Source organism: Falco punctatus (genome assembly GCF_963210335.1).
Source record: "Falco punctatus genome assembly, chromosome: 3".
NCBI classification, from domain to species: domain Eukaryota; kingdom Metazoa; phylum Chordata; class Aves; order Falconiformes; family Falconidae; genus Falco; species Falco punctatus.
In genome coordinates this window covers 11,026,759-11,043,203 of record NC_137582.1, presented here as the reverse complement: position 1 = coordinate 11,043,203, position 16,445 = coordinate 11,026,759, and the positions used below count along the sequence as shown (strand labels likewise).

General features: G+C 38.4%; 3 long non-coding RNA genes across 3 annotated transcripts in view; 1 reads left to right on the top strand and 2 right to left on the bottom strand.

The window, feature by feature from the left end:
• Positions 1-282: 282 nt before the first annotated feature.
• On the bottom strand, positions 283-5,676 carry LOC308059856. The gene is made up of 2 exons (XR_013926463.1): positions 3,918-5,676; positions 283-3,373 (listed from the first exon to the last, which is right to left on the bottom strand). It is a non-coding gene; the product is annotated as an uncharacterized lncRNA (long non-coding RNA).
• The window catches only part of LOC308059850, a 66,462-nt gene continuing 52,847 nt past the window's right edge, over positions 2,831-16,445 (top strand). Inside the window, exons 1-2 of the long non-coding RNA XR_013926456.1 lie at positions 2,831-2,929; positions 3,699-3,750. This is a non-coding gene — a long non-coding RNA (uncharacterized lncRNA). The remainder of the gene's footprint in view (positions 2,930-3,698; positions 3,751-16,445) is intronic.
• LOC308059853 overlaps positions 13,855-16,445 on the bottom strand; it is a 40,010-nt gene continuing 37,419 nt past the window's right edge. Inside the window, exon 3 of the long non-coding RNA XR_013926460.1 lies at positions 13,855-15,488. This is a non-coding gene — a long non-coding RNA (uncharacterized lncRNA). The remainder of the gene's footprint in view (positions 15,489-16,445) is intronic.

Genomic DNA, 16,445 nt, shown 5'->3' with positions numbered 1-16,445 from the left:
CCTAATATATTATCTTAATAAAACAAAGTATTTTTATTAAATTTCTATTATTCAATTTCATATTCAACTATATGCATATCCAGCTGCGTTGAACCAGTACAGCTCATTAGACTTCAGAGCTTTGGTGGTCTTAAAACTTCTTAATATTTGACTCTCAATTTTTATATGTAATGAAGTTGCCACAAAGTTAACACAATGCCCATAAACCAGAGGTCCCTTCTGCAGAAATTAGCTTAGTTTATCACATTGTATACTAAGTCCATTTATTTGATTTTAAGATTATTTAAGAGGGATTTATTAGTGTTTCTAAGTTGCTTCAAACAGGCAAGACAAGCTGAAAGTGCCATGTGTACTTGTACCAACTAATCAGCAGAACAGTCATAGTATAAGTCATCAAGTCTGAGATAAACTATGATTACCTGTGAGCTCCCATTTAAAATTAATATCTGATGCACTGTAACTTGGAGGATTAATTTATGCAAGTTGAGTACTGTGTTCTGATACTGGTTGTATACATAATGTGAAAGTATTTGTAATAAAGGAGGATGTTGAAAAATGCATTTCCATGTTTCTTAGTAAAAAGCTGGAGGGAGAAGTATGAAAAGCTATATCTTCTGAAGTATTCTAGAAGATGCTAACAGAAAAATGGAATTTTTCTTTTATAGAAAATTGAACCTTTAGAAATCTGGTTCTAATCTGAACTGAAATTGGTTTTATTTTAAAATTCCCCTCTGAACCCAAACTTGTGAAAGTTTTAATTATGAAAAAATAGAACATTTTGTTAACTATTTAAACCATTAGAAGATTCTAAATACGTACAATAGTGTGTGTTTGCATTTTGTGTTTATACATATATATAATTTGTAATGAATTCCTGAATATTTGTGTAAAAATACTAACATAACCTCAACATTATAAATGTGCAATGACATTTATCAGCCCTAGAGTTATATATTAGACCTGAAACTATTTGTTTTTATGTTTCTTATAGGAGGAAATGGATGTTTTCGAAATGCTTCAACTTTGACAAGAGTGCATTTAAAGCAGTGATGAAAAACTCCTCTGGCCTTTCAGGGAGGCCTTAAAAATTTTATATTTCTCTTTTGAGAGGAGACAGGGTAAAAAACATAAAGAACACATGTCAGAGCAAGAACCAAAGTTTGGCAGGAGAAGTGCTGAACTTGACACACTCAGTACCTCCCAGGAAATGGTTGGGAGCCCACTGAAGTCAATGGGAATTTTTGACTGGCTTCAATGGCATTGGATCAGACCCAAAAGGGCTCTATTCAGCAAAATATGTGGATTTTACTTGAGGCATGAGCTTAATGGGACTTTAGCAGGTACTTTATAAAGCCATACACACTTGCATTTTTTTTTGAATGCACACTCATATTTTTTTTTTAATTATTAAGATCCCTACCATGTGAATTGTTGCAATGTGATAATAAAAATCTTGAAGCAGTCGGCTTTAGTTGTCTAAATACACAAAGAAATGAAAGTTTGAGAGGAGATGCTGGGCCACACTTCTCAAAGGAACCACAAAAAAGGCAACTATTTCAGAATGGGAAGTGAGAAAAAGCAGATGTTATAACCAGGGGATTTTCCAAGTTTTAAATATGAGGCAAAATTTACACTGTGGTAGGACTGAAAGATCAAAGTCAAAGGTGGTATAAAGCGGCATATCAGTGACTCAGATTAAAGGTTTGATTCACAGGGTCCCTACCCCAGAAGGGAAAAGTGAAAGAGCATTTACTAAAATCTTTGTTTCTTGATTCTAGTCACTCCTGTGCCAGCGCTCACTTTGCCTACAGTAAAGCTATTTGTAAGCAAGAAACAGATTATGGTTTTTTTTTTTTTTATTTTAACTACAGGATTAGAAGAACTGCTTAAATACCGATAGAAATTAAAATGCAGCCCTACAGATTTCAGCAGCTAGGAGCTATTGAAATAAGATGGAACTTTTCAACGAGAACATCTCCTTTTTTACATCAAAGAAAAGATAATCTTGGGGTGGGGGAAAGAAAAGTAGATGCAAAGGTGGTAATAAATCAAGATGGATTAGTATCTAAGTCTCATATCTGGATCTAGAATTCAGAATTCAATCCTTCATTGTATAGGTTGAAATCAGGTCTGAAGACACAGCATTTGATAAAGTTTGGATTTATTCTTAGCACTAGAATTGATATTATTCTGAAAGGGTATTTTTCATTAGCTCTTAGCAAGGGTGATCCTTTCAAGTCTTTCAATAAATTGGGACCCTTAAATTGGTGTATTGTACTTCTGTTTTTATTTTAGCCATTTTACAGTGACTCAGTTATGTGGACCTGAGTTGCTGTCCTGATGCAGACATGTTTGATATGCCGTGAAAACATAATCACAAATATATACTAGGTTCTCTTAACACCACATGAGAGAGTCCTGTGAGTGTAGTCACCATGCTAGCATCCTGCTTATCTAGTAACCAAAACATTTGTGCAATTTTATCACAGCACTCACAATGAATCACTGGCCACCCCCAGGGATGTTTCCATCAGACGCATTGTCTTTTTCTGGACTGAGAGTCCAGCAGTGTGAAACCTGAGAAACAGCAAACCCTTAAATAGGGGTAATCAGCAACCCCCTAATAAGGGTAATCAGCAAGCCCAGCCCTTGCAGGCCCAAGTTCTGAGGTCAGGTGACTCATGTAAAAGCTATCCAGGCCAGTCATGAGACAAAGTTTTTGTAGCCACATCAGCTTTCCAGCATTTACTGCAGCTCCCAAGTCTGGCTTGTGCTCATTGTGTTTGTTATTCATCAGATTTATTAACGCATTGTCCTGAGTTTTAAATTACAGCCCTTAGTGATGGTGTTCGTGCAGATGTCCCAGCGGCAGGCAGCAGGGAAGTCTGAGGAGCAGCAATGAGTGTATACAGCCTCTGCTCTCTGCAGGGTACTGCTCGCCTAAAACAACTTCATTTTAAGATTAAAAACTTTCTATGAAGTTAGCTAGTTTCTCCCTTTCGTTTTCCATTTCACAAGCCCATACTGCCATTTTGGCACGGTCTTTTACCCTCAAGAAACAACCTGCCAGGCCGCTGTGGGGGCCGGGCCATTCTTCCAGGCTGGGTTTCTGCCTTGCTTTCTTTTACCTCAAACCATTTCCTAAACTTGAATGTTCTTGTTGAAAGGGTTGCTTTAAAGCATCTGCCGAGCTATTTACCTCAGGGATTCCAGATCAGGAATTTTAATCATGTTGATCATATCAGATTTCATTTAGGAAGAGCACTGGATGTTACTTCTTACTTCTGGATTGAACCATGCCTAAAGCACGACTGGCTTCATCTCTCTGTGCTTTCTCTCTGCTCTGTCTTTTGTCCTCTTCTCCTGCTTGTAGCTGCAAGGGAAGCAGTTGTGTGTTAGATGGTGACTTTACCACTCTCGGTCACAGTCCTCAGTGTTTACATTGTTGAGGAAACTGTGTGTACAGTACGAGGCTGGGAAAGCTCAGGCTTTCCCCTGCTGTAATCCCCCTGCTGTTCCTTTTCTGGGGGACCACAGCGACTTACACTGCTGCAGATGAATCACCACTGCCTGACCTTCAGAACCCTTTGAGTTATGTTTGTTTAGAGAGGCTGAATAAAACTAAGGATATCAATAGTTGCCCCGGGAAAAAATACTATAAGCAATAATAAATAACCGTTATCTGTTCCTCTCCTTAGGTCATACATATAAATCCGCACACTGTCAGTGGAAGTTCTGCACCAGATAAGGGTGAGTGGCATGTGGACTTTTGTGTTGAAAATAAATTAATTTGCAGATGTCTATTGGTGACACAAGGCAGTTTGGGCCTAATTAGGGCAGCTGCTTCTCTGTCCTTCACATACAAGAGAGCATGGCAGCCACGGTCTCAGGGCACAGTGACAGGCCACTGAACTAACCTCTCAGCTGTAGCTGGGCTTTCCAGAGCAACACTGAAGCACCAGGAGAGGGACACCAGGAGGTTTCCTATCCTGTGTGAGAGGAGAATGAGGATTTTCATCTCTGGGACCATGCAGTGGCAAATTTTGAAAGCACAGCAGTTACTAGTACTAGTTACTAGTGCTTTCTTTAATGAATCAGTGAATAATGGTCAAAGAAAAGCAGGAGATGAAGCAACAGATGTGTGGTGTCTTTCAGATGGTCATTATGTTGGACTTCCTGATCCCACAGAAATGTGACTTGGAAATTTTACCAAATCTCCTAATTGGTGCACTTTGGGGAAATAATGCTTCAGCTGAGCACAGCACAGAAAGAAGGAATGAGGAAGCTCTCAATGAGAACTCTTCTGAAGAAAGCTTTTACAGGGTTTTACCAGTTTCATTGGCTCTGAGACATGAGGTACAGGGAAATTTTCATCTACTGGAAGCAGACTTTTTGTGATCAAGACATTTTCTTGAGGTATAAAAGATGCCACTGTTACAGACAATTGTATATTTACAAGGACTACCTGAGATTTGTTTTTAATTCACAGACTAAACCTGGGTCTGTTCTTCCTTGGTCCATCTGTACATTCAAACACTTCTATATCTGTGAGTGGTATCTTTTAGGGCTTAGGCTTTGTAAATGAAAATGATATTTGGACCTGGAATAGAGGACTGACGTCCGGATTTAGCTTAGATAACACTAAACCAGTCACAAAAATCACAGTCCCAAATAGTTAAAGTGTCCAAGACATTCATTATTTTAGCTGCAGTATTGGCTCTGAGTACACTGTTAGCCCTTACTGTTCTTGCCCAGCCTACCCCAGGGCTTTCCCCACGCTGACAATGGACCAGGACCTCATTTCAGGTTCTTCCTGAGATATGTCACAGATCACCATTTCAAATTGATTGGATTTCACAGAGTGATCCCTGGCCTGACTCGACTCATCCCCCTGATTTCAGTAGATGATCACTAGACCATTGATGGGACCTGTCTCTGTCACTACCCAGCTTGCTTAGGTGCCACTGGCAGGCTCCTCCTTAGCAAGGACATAGCCAACATTGGGATCTTCTGAAGCTCCTGGCTTTTCCCCCTCTTCCTGCTCCCAGAAGGTCTCACTTTTTACTGACTCAAAGCCAGATGGTTTTGCGGAGTTTTCTGTGCTCACTGATATTCTCTGTCAGTCTCCAGAAAACTGAGTGGGCCTCACATTGAGATTTTGGTAAGAGCATCTTTATGATTATGAGCGGAAAGGCATAGATTTTGTTTAAATCTGCATGGCTCACTGAAATTTGTATCTTTTTAGCTAAAGAAAGTGTTGTGGCTTAACCCCACCGGTAACTGAGCACCACGCAGCTGCTTGCTTACTCCTCTCTCACCCAGGGGGGTGGGGAAGAGAATCAGAAAGGAATGCAGAACTTGAAGTTGAGACAAGAACAGTTTAACAATTGAGATAAAACAAAACCAAAATAATAATAATAACAGTTATAATGAAAAGGAGGGAGAAGGGGAGAGGAATGAAATCTGAAGGGAGGGGAGAAAAGAAAACCAGCGACACATAATACAGCTGCTCACCACCTGTTGACCGATGCCCAGCCAGTCCCCGAGCAATGATCCACAGCCCTGGCCAACCCCCCCCCCCCAGTTTATATACTGAGCATGACGTCCCATGGTATGGAATATCCCTTTGGCTAGTTCAGGTCATCTGTTCCGGCTGTGTCCACTCCCAATTTCCTGTGCCCCTCTAGCCCTCCCGCCGGCAAGGCCTGAGAAACCAAGAAGTCCCTGACCACAGTGTTCCCACACCAAAGCCAAAAGGCAGACCTGCACTAGCCACCAAGAAGAAAATTAACGCTGTCCCAGCTGAAGCCAGGACAAGAAGAAAACAGAAACTAATGCAGAGTGATCTCAGAAGCTGAAATGACATTTAAACATGTTTTCTAGCCACAAGATTATCCTTCCTCATTACGTTCATACTACAGTACCATTTCAAAATCTGAAGCCAGCTTCAAAATGTCTTGGTTTTAGGAGTTTTGCACACACTTGGTGTGCAGCTTTGAAGGGCACTTCCCTGCTCTCAGCTAAGGTTATAATGCAACCAAGAAACAGCGCATGTTCGAGCACAGAGACCAAAGAACAATTGTACTTCAAAGGAAGTCTGAAAAACAATCACCCTGCAAGCTCTGTAGCAACACTTACATGAAAACTGAGAAAAGCCCTTTCAGATTTTTCTTTCAGCACACTTAACAACATGGTTAAATATGGGACTGCCAAAACTAAATTAAGGAGTCTTGATGGTACTTATCTCACAAGGAACAGCTTGAAATTCACAGCACCTGGAGGCTGTTGTTTTCATGCTGTTTTGTAAATGACACCATGGGAAAGTGCTAAGTTATCTTCTAGAAATGGAGCTGTGGCAAGGAACTATTTGGAATTAGCTTGAAAAAATGTTATCAGCAGTAGGTGACTGGTTAATCAATGGGTTTTTTTTTGCAGAGTTGGGTAACTTGGAAAATACCTGCACTGCAGTCACAACACAAACTGCTATCCAACAGTTAAATAGCCTAGCTAGTGCTGGGATCAGTCTTACTGTAACCCAACTAAAGGCTAACTGTAGTTGCTTTTTTGGCTGGTCAGTTACCCAGCCCACTGTTGACATGGTCTGCTTATTACCTGCTCCTAAACCCCTGAATTTAAATGCTACTTCTCTGTCACAATAATTTTGTGCCTGCAGTCCTTACTGTCCTTGGCCCACATTTGGTTCCCAAATGTACAAGTGCAATTCTACAATACATTAGCTGAAATCAATTAAGTCTTTCTCAATTTATAGCAACTGAAAGCCAAATTTGACCAATATACTCTGCTGACAATCTAGATGGCTGTATCTTTACTGATCAAATGTAGTGCTGCTCTGCTAGTTTAAGCCAACAGAGAATTTAGCTATGCATTGGAAAATCAATTGAGTGAAGCCTTCAAACAATCTGAGCTAACCTCTCATCTTGACAAGCACATGGAAACATGTATCAGCACTATTATAACAATCATGAAATGTATGAAAATGGATCTGAAGCTACGTCTGTTGTATATGTACACTATTACTTTGGGAACAGAGAAGAATCTTTGTATAAGAACACATTCTTCTATGCAAATTCATTCCAGGGACTATCATATGAAAAGGATCTATCACACTATGATGTGTCTCTCTGATGTCACAGCTTTGAGATTCTGGATTAATCAGACCTCTTTGACTCCTTTTTGCTGAACGATTAACACACAACAGAGGAATATTTAGAAGTCTGAGAACAGACATATAGGAATAGGAATATGTAGGCCTACTTGGGAAGGAGGAGTATGGATACTCCCATTTTAAAGATGGCAAATGTCTTGCCAGAGGCAGATGTCTTAGATTAAAGGGAAAGTTAGGGAGTCTGCTCAGATTTAAATTAAGAGTAGCTATAGTGAATTGCAAAGTCATTGAGTGCAATAGCAGGCTCAGAATCTCCAATTACCTCACACCATCACTCAAAGACTGGTGTCTTATTCAGTAAAGCCCATCACCATCCTTGTATTTTCAGCTAGCTGCTTCCATCCTTAACTCATATGCTAATTTTTAGTGTTCTTGTAATGAAGCTCACATCTTTTCTTCTTACTGAGAGTAAAAGAAGAAATATTTTTACTTTGGAGAGTGAATGACAACAATGCTTTGGTTGATTGTATTTCAGGAAGGGGTTGAGAAAGCCTTGAGAGGCTTTTGCTATAGTGCTCTCTGAGATTAGATTTACTGTATTCTCCTGACTACAGTGGTATAATTAGACAGATATTTATTATACAGAGACACAAGCAAAACCCAAATTCAACAGAATAAAGACTTCTGCTACTCACTGCCTAGCTCATCATCTGTTTCTTAGCTACCTCCCTGGAGTTCTGCTTCTCCAAATAACTGTATGCAACTAAACTGACTCTTAGGGTGCAGAGAATGAGGATGGTATAGGACAAAGATGGCTCACTTGGGTGGCTTAGGTTCTGGGCAAAGGTCCTATAGTGGTAACTAGAGGTCTTTGTGTAATTTCTGTAGCCAAAGGCTGCCAACTACAACATGGACATCCAGTGGTTTGTTCTTTCCTTCTTTCCTCCTGCCAGGGTTACAGTGTCAGCTGATGAAGTGGTAATTATGTACATAACTAGGTCTTCATATTCACCCTTCTATGGCCTGTTTCTGTATCTGATTAAGTCAAAGAGAAAGTTTCCACTGTATTCAATGATGCAGAATAAAGATTTAGGTGGGGGTTTTGGGGTGTATTTTTTTGTTGTATTTTTTAAAAAATATACATAACAGAGAGGTCAGTCTTCAGATGTGCCATATCAGAGCAAGGTTCCCCTCTTTTTTCCTTTCCTGAAGTGTTACAATAAAGCTGACAAGTCAAGGATGAGTATTTCCTTCCAGCCTATCCAGCCGTATCCAGTCACATCAGATTGTAAAGTATGTGAAACAGAAAATGGTTATAGAGATGAGTAAACTGATAACGTGATTATAGCATACATTTCTCAAAGAACAGCTGGTGACTTTCATACAGAGTCCCCTCCATGCTGTGAAACAGCAAAACAACACATTCCAACAGTTAAGATAAAGCTAAGGACTTCCAGGATGGCAGCCTATATATAAAGGCTCTTGCTGCTTCAGAAAATCCTGTGTGATCAAAACCTTCCTCTCTCCCTTCTCTCCCTTCTGGTTGTAGTTTAACACTTTCTAAAAGCAAATTACATGGTAACAAGATTTGTGGAAAAGATTGAGAAGAATATACGAGCAAAGTCTGGGCCATTTGACAGATGGACCTGAGGGTCACTTATTTTTTAGAAAGAAAAAACCCCACCAAAAAAAGGTTATTTAGATTCTCAGTTCCCAATAAAATCAATTTTGTGGAAGTTAGGCACTTAAATTCCAGTAAAACTGCAGGTCACAGATAATATCTAGGGCAGACGGCGAATCTTGCTTTTCTCTCCCAGCTCTGCAACTCCTTGTTGCTCACTTATTTTCTTATTGCAGCATCCCACACCTCCAGCATCTGTACTGGTTTTGCATCTCAATTTATGCTTTTCTTACTTGATTCTATGCAGCCTTCTTCTCTTTCCATCTCTCTGGTGCCTGAGTTGCTCTGTCACTGCAGCAGGTACTACATCATGCCAGACACAATTCCAGGGAAAGTCCCATTCATCCCTCAGGGCTCTATGGTGATCTGAGCAGAGAAGACAGAGTTTTCTAAGTGTTTTGCTAATAACCCACTGAGTGGATACAGACTGAAATATTCAGAGTCTTATAAACTAGTTTGAGTGGATGTTCATCAGAATAAAAAAACAGTACTGGGAAGATCCATCTGCCAAACCTGAAGCTCCTGCTCAAAAGCACAGAGGAGCCCTAGGAAATACTCTTACAGTGCTCTAACATGGGTTTTCCTTGATATTGATTTATTTCTGAGGAAATTGGTCATTTACTTCTGAAAAACAAGAATGTGAAATACTTCAGTCTAAACAGGTAATGTTTGGAAGACATGTAAAGAATTGTAGGAGAGCCTTACAGTAGAAAGGATAGAAAAAACGCTTCAGTCCTTGCTTTGCAGAGAGGAAAATCTTGATACTATGATGTTTTATGATTTCCGTAAGTTCTTCCGTGTGTTTTTTTGGGTTTTTTTTTCTTTGTTTGTTTGTTTTTTCTCTTTTTTTCTTTTAGTATTTGTTACACATTAAGAAAACAGAATGTGGGGACTACCTGCCACGCAGTTCACAGACACATATGTGAACACGTACATTTTGTATAAAAGTAAATACATCTGTGGAGATCTACATATGTACACATATATATGTATATTCAAAGTAGTTTCTGTAGCAAGGTATAATTGTTTGGGATAGTGTTCTGTCTTACCAGAAGGAAACTCATTTGTCTTAGCTGTGTCTGCAGACAGCAGTCTTTTTAATGAAGTAAATGCATCTCTAACAACAGATTAAAGTCAAATATGATACTCAAGAGCCTCATTCTCTGCTAACAGTTGAGCTTTCCAACGTGAAGCAATTTCCATAACACTGGCATGTACAGTAAACTCCTTCTTTGAAGTTAGCTCTAGTTGAACATTAGAGCAATAGGAATATTTTGTGTTTTAAATGTTCTTATCAATATGCTCACTGTCTGACAGGAAAATAATACTGGTAAAATCAGAATACTATGTCAGCCTGAAAAATGCTTACATCCTTGCTTTGAACGAATAGAAGAGAAACACCTGAAATACCCATTTCATTATGTTATTTTTTTCCAGCTTTCTTAGCTAGTTCCTACAGTTCTGTTGTTGCTGTTGTTTTCTTACAGAATATTAACAAACAGAGCAAGAAATGTAATAGTGTTAATAGGTTGTGGTGCTGTTCTACATAAATACATTTTCTGGTCTTTCTGCGATGAAGTATTCACCAGCAAATTCAAAGGAGGTCTCAATTTTGTGGTTATCTGTGTTTTGTAAGAACTGTCTTTGGATTAATGGTCAGCTCAAAAGCTTTTCAAAACTTTCAATGGAGTGTTGGGACTCTCTTGTCTGATCTCTTACTCACCCCAAGCCAGAAAATATTCACCTGGTGCTATGTACAATGCTATAGGATGAAAAACACATTCTTCTATGCCAAATGTGATTTAAATTAATTTAAGCCCCGTTTATATATTAATGCTGGCCAAAACATAATTGTTCTAAGTGTGTGTATGGGTCAGCAGCTCTTCACTTCTGCCGGTTCAGCTGGAATCCCATCAGAACTTCTGACAGATATTTCTGTCTTCTACAATGAGCCCTCAGAAACCTCCACAGGGACACACAGGACTGTAGCATGTGCACCTCCCTTCCCATCATAAGGCCCCGAAGAAAGTGCTTACTGTCAATCACCTGTGAGTGAGTGACAGAAAAGTCTTTGTGGCACAGGATCTGATCAGAAGCCATTTCTGATAACCCACAACCCCTTGTTGTGCTGCTTGTGTTTACTGGGGGCGGATGGACCCCAACCTTTTGAAGGAACACAAAAGTGAGGAATGGCAGTCCCCCAAGTTATTCAAGATATTCAGGTGGGTTTCTGGAAAAAAAAAAAAAAAAAAAAGAAAAGCAATTCTTGACTCAGTTTGAAATGTTATTAATTACTTCTAAAATTAACATGTTTTTTTCTGGGAAAGAGGGTAGAGGAAAGTGTTTTTCTTTTACCTATCAGCATAAATGGCATGGTTCTAGCTACAATATGTAATTAATGTTGTCCAAAGCAAATCTTTCATTTAGAATGGAATAGTATCAGTGATATTATTAACTAAAAATATTATTAACTAAAAAACCTCTGTGCCACTCGATTGAAAAAATGCAGATGCCTTGAAACTGAGTGCACATATGTTTTCATTCCAAAATTTACTTGAGAATTTGTTTTGTTTTGTTTTTCAAGATACTCATCCTCATTTTAAAATTACATCAGTTGGATTATTATTCCTATGTTAAGTTCCAATACGCAGAACTGTGATGAAAATTTTATTTTCCAAAGATCTTGGAGGTAGCTGTTATTAATTTTCCCCCAGTGGAATATTGCTTTTAAAAAACAAACAAAAATATTTTTATGAGTCTTCAGTTATGCAAGCAGACTTCCAAATTGTTCTACCTCTGTTCCATTAGTTGAGTCAGTTAGTCTGTAAGTCAGTATTTTTTTGATTTTTAAATGAATAAATAACAAGTTGGTTTGCCCTCGATTTATTCTCTCCCCCAATATCTTTGCGTACATACCATGTGAGCCAGTAGGAACAGAACAGCATTTCTATACTGACAATGAATGAAACTTGCAAATTCCTTTTGTCTGAAGTAATACTCATAGATAGATACAAGGAAAATGTTTTGCCTGGACTTTCTGCTATATAATAGGATTCTTTTGGGCAAAGAAATACTTTTCATATTTTCTATAACTTTAAAATTTTATTTGTTCACCTCCTCTTTTAAAAACCACATATTTTGCTTACTAATATTTTATATTTAGTCACTGCCTTTGTTTCCAGTTGACAAAGGTGGTCTGAAAAAATGGAAGCAATTTCTTCAAGTAGAAGACTCTTTGCTCTAGTGATCTGAGTCATACACATTTGCTACAGGACAGGAAGAGCAATTGAAAACCAGCTCTTTAACCTACTGGTGGTAGAAATTGATGAGAACAAAGAAATTAGTTTGAATTTCATATTTTGAGAGCTTGCACAATCAAAACACAAAGGGCAGCTGGTTGTTGACAGGCAGGTAATAATCCATATTCTTCAAACCTCATGTTTTGCTTCCCATCACATCTGTGCTTGGAAGAAGAAAGTAGGAAAAAATTAAGAGTTTGTGGGAAATCATGGAGTAAAAAGAAGGGAGGATAGTTCTGTAGGAAATTAGGCTTTCATTACCCATGGACAATTCTCCAAGCAGCTGCAACCTCAGTTGAAGTGTTGTCTCTTTGCTAGTGCTTCCTCCCTCTACCTGAGAAATGTCTTGTGTGCTTTAGTGTTCTTTCTATTAGAACATGTTGTTTTGGGATCTTTTTTTTGAAGGAACTTGTCTCAAAAGGCCACCTGACTATCATTAAACGAACCGAGTCAAATAATTTAGTATGGGAGGAAGCAGTAAATTTTAGGGGCTGTGGATTCCATTTGGGCATATGTTATGGGAAATCTGTAAATATTAGGATATCATGAGGATACCAACCCACATGATTATAAGAGCTGCAACGAGACAGTTACAAGTAATGCAGAGCATAGTCTAATTTCTTATTTAGAAATGGAAATTTACAGTGTGAAATCTCTTTATTCATAACAGCTGCAATTTTTGTTTGTTTGTTTTTGTATACAGCTATTACTATTTCTTATAAATGTCATCTTGATTTTTGATCTTTTAATAATTTGCTCAAAGAAGGGGAAAATGTTCAATGAAAGATTGTTCTTTGTAACTGTATGAACAAAATCTTGGATTCTTGGATCTTATCATCCTATCCTCCTGGATCTTACCCCCTTACTGGAATCTACAATGTGTGTGTTTAACATTGTGTATCAGCCATAGAATCACTTACATTTTAAGGTGAAAAAATATATGGAGTATCAATAGAATATTAAACATTTCTAGAAAGCTGGGTGTAATAAGTGCTGGCTAAGTGTCCAAATAGCATATTTAGTCTTTTTCTCACTTTCATTTGCATTAGTTTCTTGGTAGAGTTTGGTAGGGCTTTTGTTGTTGTTGTTCCTAAATCAGTTTCAGAAATGTCAAGGAAAGAAAATAAAACTAAAAAATAAAACTTGTAATCAAGCTCTATTCAATTTCTTAGGAAAAAAAAATGGTTTTAATATGTGCAATGTTTGGCCTTTTATCAAAATATTTAGATTTTTAATTCTTGGCTTGCTTAGAAGTTAAAATGTCTATTGGTGAAATATTTATTTAGTAGCAGTCACTGCTATGCAGTATACGCAGACAAATTTATGCAAAAAAGATTCATCTTAAGACTGCTTCTAAGAGTAGTTTAAACCCCTGTAGTCATGGCAAGAAGTAAAATCAGCACCGCTTGATTTAGAGAACCCCTGCCTCCCTCTTCAGTTATTTGAATTTTCTTTGTGAGCAAGATTTTTTTGACCTATTGGGTAGAAAGGAACACTAATTTTGATGAAAGATATGGGTTTCTGAGGTCAAATATTTTAACATTGTTTTGTCTCTGTAAACGTGAGATTTTAGTTCACACTGAGAGACAATAGTTGAACTTTTTATAGTGATACCTGTAAAGAATAGAGAAACCTATAGCAAGCCAGGTTTATAGACTATGATATGGACAGATGCAATTAAAATAAGTATATTTCAAAATTAATTGGTTATGCAGAATAAGCATATGGTTTCCTTTCCAGACAGCATGTGCAAGTTAAGACCTTTATTTTGTCATAAAGTACAGCTTTTATTTGATCTCAGGGTGTTGGGTTTTTTTTTAAATTTATTTATTTTGTTTTGTCATTGATCTTGCTTTTTGTTGGCTTTAGTATGTGAAACACCTGGTCAGTCACGAGCATCTGTTCACGATGTTAGCTACTCTGCGAGGGCACATTGGCTACCAGTGGCTGTTCTGGTCAGGTTGGGCTGAAGTGAGTGGGCTACCTCATCTTGTCATGGCTCCTACAGGTGGAAAGGGAAGGTGCTGCGATCCTTGAGGTGTGCAGGTGAAAGGCAAGTTCTGTAAATGACACAGAAGTTGGATGGTCTCTCCTCTGGTTCGTATGCAGTTGTCTCCCATTTGTTCTTCACTGATGCCTGCAGATTACCTTCAGTTTTGAACCATGGGATTTCCAATGCCACATGTCTTTCTGGCAGATACAAGCTTATGTAATCCCGAGAGAAAATATTTAGGTTCTTTTTTTACCAGAAATAATAACCTTGACTTTTTTGTTTTCCCCTTCATATGTAATACTGATGTTGATTGGCATAGCAAAAGTAAATTAGATTGTTGCAAACTTAAAATAGAATTGCACTAAGCTGTGGCTAATAACAGTTCAGTGCTGAAGTTATTTAGTATCAATTACTATGAATTGTGGCATGAAGGGAAAGTATAGTGTAGAAAGGTGGAAAAACTGATTTATCCCATCTCTAATTAGATAATGACAATAGGGGAAAAAGTGAAAGAAATGTATTAAAAACGGTTCTGTAAGGTTTCAGGATTTCCATGTCAGTATCTTGAGCATCCACATAGTGATCCAGAGGGATCCAGTTTTCTTACACTGAGGTGATCATGGGGTTGTTGCTACGGTATTATTATTTGAATTTGCTCACTTGTGCTTCTCTGAAGCTGTGGAATTGGCTTATCCCTGCTATTTGAACAAATACTGGGCTGTCATGCAGCAATGAAAAGCAAAAGGCTGTGACTGTAAACATTTTAATTGACATTTTTGTCTCCAATAAAAATTGTTTTCTCATTACACTAGTCTAAATCTTCAGTATCTCCATGGGTTACTTCCACTTTGATCACTGAACTGAAAACCAGATTTTTTCACAGATACCTTCTGTCCTACTGTGTACATCTTTTATTTTATTTTGGGTTTGTTACTACATTTGGGAAAATTTCAGAAAGTGTTGAACTAAAAGGTACTGGTTCCGTGTGTTAGAATTCTACTAAAAATAGCTGTCTTCCAACTAGATTCTAAGATTTAAGCTCAACCTTGTATCACTCCATAGAATACATGGTGGCGTTCTCCCTGGGAGCAATTAGCCTTGTTTTAGCTGTTGGTCATAAGACACATCTCAGGGTTTTTTTTTGCATTTTACTGACAGTTAGGTTGAAAAAGGGTAGACTGTTCTAGCAGTAGAAGCCACTGTTAGCTGAAGGGTATTAGGTGTGTGCTGAAAGGCAGTGGATCAAACTTCCAGCTTCCAGTGTGCCTTTCCATATTCACATGTCACCGTTCAAACGCATGACTGGTGCCACCCTGACCCCTGCCATTTGGGTTACTGTAGCTTGCCATTGTGCCAGTAGTGGGGTGTCATCCTCTGTCGTAGCTTGTGCTGCAAAAGAAAGGAGGTGTCTTCCAGTGGGTTTCCTAGTGACTCCATACAGAGGGTGGGAGATGAGATCCACAAGCCTCAGACTTCCTTCTGGGACAGTATGTTCTAGGAGCATAGTCTTTTCTGCTTCCTTTTTTTCCTTTCCGTGTAATCTGCCCCTGTTACAGACACTTTCTCATAGTTCCTTTCTCAGATCTGCCTCCATTCCTTGCCATTCACATTTGATTGATGTGAAATGGCAGCCAAGAAAAAGCAGTTCCCAGGCTTTATTCTGCTCTTTGTGTGATGACAACCATCAAGTACTTTCTGTAAGTGCTTTTAAATTCCTGACCATTTCTTATAAATATATGTCAAACAGACCCGTACTAGGATGTTCATACCATAACTTTCCTTGTGTCACTTTCATGGGATTTAGTGAAATGAAACATGAATAACATGACTTGTGCACATACTGAACTCTCAGGGACATTCCTTGAAAATCGATTTCAGATAAATCAATACCAGCTTTAGTGAGAGTTTATTATTTTGTTTTGGGAATAACATCTTCTGTGTGTTGGTACAAAGTCTTTTGCTTATTTATCAAGATGCTGGAAAAACATTAAGTCTTTCTTATGATGACTGACTACTGCTTTGCACTTGCTTCATCTCATGCTGGGATATGCTAAATCTATTTTGTCATCTATTGCTTTTTGGTCCATGTTCTATTCATATAGGACTGGTCAATTCTCTCAAGAGTGCTTAGAATAGAACAGAACAGAACAGAACAGAATAGAATAGAATAGAATAGAAATGAATATTTTGAGTTGGAAGAGACCTACAATGATCACCTAGTCCAACTGCCTGACTATTTCAGGGCTGACCAAAAGATAAAGCATGTTATTAAGGGCATTGTCCGAAGGCCTCTTCAACACTGACATGCTTGGGGCATTGACCACCTCTCTGGGAAGCTTCTTCCAG